Raw genomic sequence first — 6903 nt, 5'->3', positions numbered from 1 at the left:
CACACACACACACACACACACACACACACACACACACACACACACACCTCTTCTTCCCCAAGCCACCCGGACCTGCTTTTTCTTTTACTCTGCAAGTTTAGGGGGAGAGCAAGAGAAAAATCGTGCAAATTGGAGTGGGAGATAGAGAAAGACTTAAAAAAAAAAAGCGGAAGACACACACGACACCCTCCCCTCTCCTTCCCCCTCTCCACAAATACGCAGCACCCAGAGTAATAGCGGTTCTCCGCCCCTTCGGGGGCTTGGTGTGTGTATACATATCCATATAGATTACTGTATACATAACCAAAATCCTCTAAGAAGAAAACTGAGAATGAGAATTTCCGACCTTTTGAATTGTTATTGCAAGGGAATGAAGGGAGTGTCAAAAGCTCGCTTCTCCCAGCCGTCCGGTCTTCTCCACATGCCCCCACTTCACCCCTTCCCTGGTCCCCAGGCTCTGAGTGGACAAAGAGGGCAGAATCAGAGAGCATGGAGCATGGCGGGGGGGGGGACATCCCCACAAGAGTGGCCGCCTGGTAAAGGCCCTGCTTCATTGTACTCCCAGGAAACCTGGGGGGACTAAATGCCTTTTTACAATAAACCTCTTGGGGAATTCCCCCCCCCCCCCCGAATTTACAACCTTCGGGTTATTTCTACCCACTCCGTTTCCCTTGGGCTGAACCAGAAACATAGACATGGGAATAGGAGCAAATGCCACCTCGGCTTAGTGGACCGTGCCCTGAAATTGGGGAAGATTTAAAATTGAGCGGGTGGGTGAAGTGGATCGGGGAAGAGTTCAAATGTGACCCCAGAATTAGTCTCCCAAGGCCTCCTTCCCCTCCATGTTTGCAGGGAGTACAATGAGGGGATACCCTTGTGGGGACGTGAAATTGAGAACTTGCTCCTCAGGACTGGGCGAGTAGAGCCCAAACACACCCACACACCCACCAGGCAGGGACACCCCACTACGCTCAGCTCGGCTCCGCCCCTACCAGGGATAATAATCTCTATTTTATGAGTGGTTAATAAGACTAATATATTCATTCCGCTTCCAACTCGGCTCCGGCGATTGGACAATTAAGAGGGCCCTGGGGACGGCAGCGCCCTCCCCCAGAGCGGGCCGAGGTTGGGGGGGGGGGGGGGGGGGGCCCGGCGGGCGCGGGCGTGGGTTTGGGGGATGGGGGCGGGCTCAGACTCAGCAGGCGACCTGTACCCCAAACCTACTGATCTCGGGTTCCTTGACTCCGAGGTCTCTGGCTGTAGTCTGGGGGGGCCCTCGGAGCGACATCCCCCTTCCCCCGTTTGGTCCTCATTCCCCACGCCTAAAGTAGAGAGGGAATGAGCAGTGTGAGTCCCCCAAACGCACATTACAGACACGCACACCTGTATTCCTCACTCCAGTGGCCCCCACCCGCATAAAACTTTCCCTAATCAGTCCCCACCCAGGATACACACACGTACACACCACATATTGCCCCATACACACCTTCCTCCAATTTTTCCCCCTTCTTAGGTATTTACAGCAAGACCCTTCCACAACCACAACTGGATGTTTCTAGTCCCGCAGCCGCAACCCGGGCTCCTTAGCGGGGGGGGGGTCGGGGAGGGGCGTGGTGGAGGACAGGAGAGGGGAATGCAGGACTCGGCTGGGGGAACAGTTCTTAAGGGCGGGGGCGGGGGACGGTCCGGTCCAGGTGTGACAGGATGAATCCGCATTCCGTGTTTTGCAGGCGGCCGCCGCCGCCGCTGTGTCAGAAGGCAAAGAGAGGAGGGGAGCTCGGAATAACAAAGACTAGTTGGGTAGAGAGGGAGCGGGAGCTCAGCCCTGGGGAGCCCAGCGGAGCCCTACGCTGGTCAAGGAGGGAGGCGGAGACCCTGGATGCGCCGGACTGGGCACCAGGGGTGGGGAGGGGCAGAGGGGCAGAGGAGGAGGAGGGGGCGGAGAGATGTTGGGGAACAATGACACTCCTAGGGACAGAGACGGGGGCACCGGGGAGAGACCCAGATCACAGAAATGCGCCCGGGGAGAGAAATTGCACCGGCGCTGAATTTTCCCAGGGGACAGGCGGTCGGGGACAGGGGTACAGCTGGGGAGTTGTGTGTGTGTGTGGGTGAAAACCCCAGAAAACTCACTGCCCAGTGACTGATATGAGGGGCACCTACTTGAATGAGGTGTCTAGACCCTCTATCCAGATTTGTAAAGCAAGGATATAAGTACACTTGTAGAAGAGAACAAGGAAGTGTGGGCGCACGTACACAGAGACACCGAAATGAACCCCGGGACGCGCTCTCTCTGTTCTGGCCCGAGCCAAAAATGGCCAGTGTTGACCCGGACAATGATCCAAGCTAGTGACTTAAGAACCAAAATGATACTAGGAACAGATGTGTTCTGATCTCCAAATTAAACCGTAAGGCAACCGTAACCTAAACTTTAACCCTACCGTGGACCCATTAACATGCTGAATTCCTGAACATATGGACGCTGTCCAATGATTGCTATTGAGGCTGGCCAACGTCGGGAGGCGGTGTGGTGCAATGAAAGGAGTCTGGGGCCAGGAATCAGGTAGATCTGGGTTCCAGTCCCAGCTTTGCCATTGAGCCAGGACTTTGGGTGAGCCACTTACCCTCCTTTTATTTTTTCGCTGGCCAAATAGGAATAATACCTGTCCTTTCTACAACCCGAGGTTGTTGGAAGCTAATGTGGTTGAAATGACTGTGCAAACCATGAGCTCTGATAGATGACCTTTGCTGTTGGGGAAACTGAGACAAAGGGGGAAGGGAAGAAAGAAGCACTCTTCCTCCTGATATAAATTCACTCCTTTTACAATACCGAAGCATCTTGGGCATTCTCATATAGAGAAAGCTGCCAATATCTGAGTTTTTAAATGGGTAGAGGTGAGTCCTTCATAGGAGAATATGGGGAGAACCTGGTAATAGTCCCTCTAATTCCGTGGGTCATTTTAGTTGCAGAATCAGAGTTCTTCCTCATTAGCATTACTGAATATCCCTAAATATCCATTGACTGTCCACCAGAAAAGTTTCCTTTTGAAAGAAAGCCACCTACAATAATAATAGCTCAATTTACATAGCACTTTTAGTTTTTAAAAGACTTCATTTTTAAGAACACATTTGCTCCTACCTACCTTCTGAGGGAGGAAGTGAGAGAAGCCATTCGCCATGGAATATCAATGAGAAATAAAGTCAAAATATTTCTGGAATTGTCTACATTGTTAGAGAAACAGGGTTCCACCTACAGAAATTCAGTTTACATGGAGCTTTTTAAGAATGCCTCTTTTGGATCAACTGTCCTTCCTCAACACCAATTACATGCGAGGACAGATAGCTTCCAAAACCAGTATAGGAGTCTAGGTCTTGACAGTTTTTCTTTTTCTCAGTCCTATATTAATCCAGGTCCTGGACTTGCCAATGTCCCAGACTGTATCAACATGAGACAACATGGTATGGTGACTCTGGAATCAAAGGCTCTGGATTCAAATTCTACATCTGACAATTATTTAGTATGACCTTGGCAAAGTTACTCAATGAGTTTCCTCATCTGTACAAGGAGGAAGTTGGAACTAATGACCTCTGAAGTCTCTATATTGATGATCCCTAGGGGCCAGCTAGATAGCAGAGTAGATAGTGTGAACCAAGACTAGAATTAAAAAGAACTTGTGTTCAAGTGCAGCCTCAGACACTTACTCTCTGTGTGACCCTGGGCAAGTCACTTAACTTGTTTCCCCTCAGTTTCCTCCCCTGTAAAATGGGAATATTATAGCACCTATCTCTCAGGGTTGTTGTGAGGATCAAATGAGATAATAATTGTAAAGTATTTAACACAGTGCTTGGCACATAGTAAGAGTTATATAAATGTTAGTTATTATTTTCATCCAGAAGGAGTTCAGAGTCCTACAATTTACAAAGTATTTCACTTACACTTCCTCATTTCTCATTCAATCCTCACAAAAACCTGGGTATTATAAATAGCACAAGTATCAGACACATTTTGTAGTCGAGGAAACTGAGTCTCAAATGGGTTAAATGACCTGCTTGTGTTGCATGTCACCCCACCCTTGCAAGTGATTTACTTACGGTCAAATCAAACTATGAACAGGGATCCTAGCTCATATCCCTATACTCAGTATGGGGGAGATGGCCATCCACTGCCTTTTTTATCCTTCCCTGAAAATGTTGTCAAGTTTGCATAAGGCATTTAGTTATGTTTTCCACAAGGGCTGTGCCTAGGCAATCTCTCAGCCTGTGGCACAACTCTATTGTATACAACACTGAGGTTAGTCAAATCACACCTCTTCCCCTCCATCCCCATCCAGACCCTAGCCAGTGCCACAGTCGACATTTGGAATATCCTCTGCACCACCCTGTTTCCCTACCCCAGATCTATCAGTTACGCTCATATTTGAGGCATCTGTGTTCTGGAAGAGATAGGCTTGTGGAAACTTCGTTCATTTTCCCCAGCCACAGAGGTAGAAGATAGATTCTGTTCAGTCAATGCAGCACCATAAATCACCCCACTCCAGAGCCTGCCTTCAGTGCCCATTATGAAAACGTGGGTTGAATAAGCCCAGCCTTGCAAGTAACTGATGCTGACACTGGTGCCGGGCAGTCCTTTCATTGCCAGAGCCCAGATTCCATGTCATTAGCATCATACCTTAATAGTAGATTTATTTGCAATTAATTTCCTCTTTCTCAGGAGCTATCATCTCAGGGAAAGAGGTAGCTATACAAAAAGGGGTGACTCCCAGGGGGACACTAGGCAGTGACTGCTTTGGGAGGAAGTAATGGGGTCCGAGTAACCCCTGGGGAAATAAGGAGGGAAAAGAATTGTGGGAACACATTTCTGGCTGGACTATGGAAATGAAGGCAAGTAAGGCAACAGCTTTCATGTTACCTGGCACATAGTAGGTGCTTAATAAATGTTGATTAATTGATTCCCTAGCTGGAGGGGTAGGGCTCTTTCTGAATGTGATGAAGATGGGTTTGGTCTTTGGCTGAGTTCAGAGGAGGAGGAGGAGGGAAGTTAGACTTACTGGAATAAGTAGTAGGTAAAGCTAGACAAGTAGACATTGAATTTGTAGTTCACCTCTTCTAGGCAGCCTTCCCTGTACTGTTTATTCTTCCTAATATGCAATCCCTTGACCCAAATTGTCTCCTCTGTCCCCAAAATAAAGAGGAACCCAGCCTTGATAATGAATTAAGAATACCTAACTCTGAAAGGGAAATCAGAAAAGCTAGCCAATCTTTTACTGGATGGCTTAACTCCTTTCAATGTCAATAGGGCACTCAGACAAATTGGAATTGGGATTTGTATTTATCTAATTCACAGTACTAATAGATGGCAGTGTGGTAGGAGTGGCAGCTAATCCTCTGCCCTTTTCAGAGCCCTCCTGGTACCAATCTACTATGATACCCAAATATAGTCAATTCTTACTGTACTAGAAAAGAGTCATCTACTGCCCTCTCCTACCCAGATGAAAATGGACTGGTCTCAAAGACAGGTAAAGAATCACTGTGAGGAATGAGTATGATCGTGGTCCAGGGGGAGGCTAAAAAAGACAAGAGCTGTAAACTTGTTGCCAACTAGTGTGTGAAAATAGAAATATAGGAAAAGCAACATTTTATTTGGGTGGAGGGAAGTGGCCTTGAAGAAGGTAGATGGAGGATAACCTTGCCCCTTAGCTGGAGTCTGGGCTACCAAAAGCAAGACTGGGTTGGAAGGGGGCATCAGGGAAAGGAACAAAGAAGGTACAAAAAGAGACAAAAATAAGGGGAAAACTAGGCCAGGTGGGGAAATAAAAAGATCAAAGCCTCAGCTAAAGGATTAAACAATGTTCAGGTCTTCATCAACTCTCAGTCCCTTAATTGCCCATTGCTTCCTCAGATCTCTCCCCTAGCCAATCCATTCTCTTCAGTGACCAAAGGTGATTTTTCTAAATCACAGGTCTGACCCTGTCATTCCCTTTCTTAATAAACTGGTGGCTCTCTATTATCTCTAGAACAAAATATGGATTTCTCTGGTTGGCATATAAAGCCTTTCCTAGTTTTGTTCCTCAATCTACTTTATTAGGTCTTCTACCAGGACACTCCTACTAACCATGGATATCCCTCAAGATTCTGTCCTGTTCCTCTTCTTTTTTCTCTCTATGTTATCTTGCTTGGTGATCCCACTCCCATGAATTAATCCACCACCTATCACCTCTACACAGATGATTTCCATATCCACATACCCAACACTCATCTCTCTCCTGAGCTGTAGTTCTGCATTACCAATGCCTTCTTGATGTCTTGAATTCGATATCCCATAGGCATCTCAAACCCAACATGTACAAAGCCTAACTTATTTTCCCCTCCATATCCCTTCATTTCCCAATTTTGCTTTTAGAGTTGAGGAAGCTATCCATCCATCCTCTCCCTCATCCAGGCATGCAACCCTGGTGTCATCCTCAATGCCTCACCCTAACTTACCCCACATATCCAGTCTGTTGTCAAATATCATTGTTTTTAATTTTGTAGCATCTTATATTTCCTTCTCTCCCCTGACACAGATATTCTCCTTGTATAGACCCTCATCACTTCTTTTAATTGCCAATTTGTGCCTCAAGTCTCCCCAGCTCCAATCTATTCTCCACTTATATGCCAAAGTAATTTTGTTTTCTTTTTCAAAGGCAATCAAGGTTAAATGGTTTGTCCATTTAACCTTTTGTTCCCCCCTCCCCCCAAATTAAATGAACCACACAGGTAGTAAATTTCAGGTTGTCTGAGGCTGGATTTGAACTCAGGTCCTTCTAACTCCAGGGCTGGTGCTCTTTGCTCTGTACCAGCTAGCTGCCCCTTGCCAATGTGATTTTTGCTAAAGTTCAAATCTGACCATTTCAATCCTCTCTT

At 47.1% G+C, this 6903-nt stretch overlaps 1 protein-coding gene across 1 annotated transcript in view; it reads right to left on the bottom strand.

Annotated features, from left to right (window-relative positions):
* The window catches only part of ZMIZ1 (zinc finger MIZ-type containing 1), a 445041-nt gene extending 444601 nt beyond the window's left edge, over positions 1–440 (bottom strand). Inside the window, exon 1 of the mRNA XM_069068340.1 lies at positions 347–440. The gene's annotated coding sequence lies outside the window, so the exon portion shown is untranslated. The remainder of the gene's footprint in view (positions 1–346) is intronic.
* Between the last annotated feature and the right edge of the window lie 6463 nt (positions 441–6903).

Source organism: Petaurus breviceps, unplaced genomic scaffold (assembly GCF_028583685.1).
Source record: "Petaurus breviceps papuanus isolate PSGF00001 unplaced genomic scaffold, PetGlider_PUasm1.0 90762, whole genome shotgun sequence".
Lineage (NCBI taxonomy): Eukaryota > Metazoa > Chordata > Mammalia > Diprotodontia > Petauridae > Petaurus > Petaurus breviceps.
Note: the sequence above shows the minus strand (reverse complement) of the source record. Positions and strands in the feature narration are given on the sequence as shown.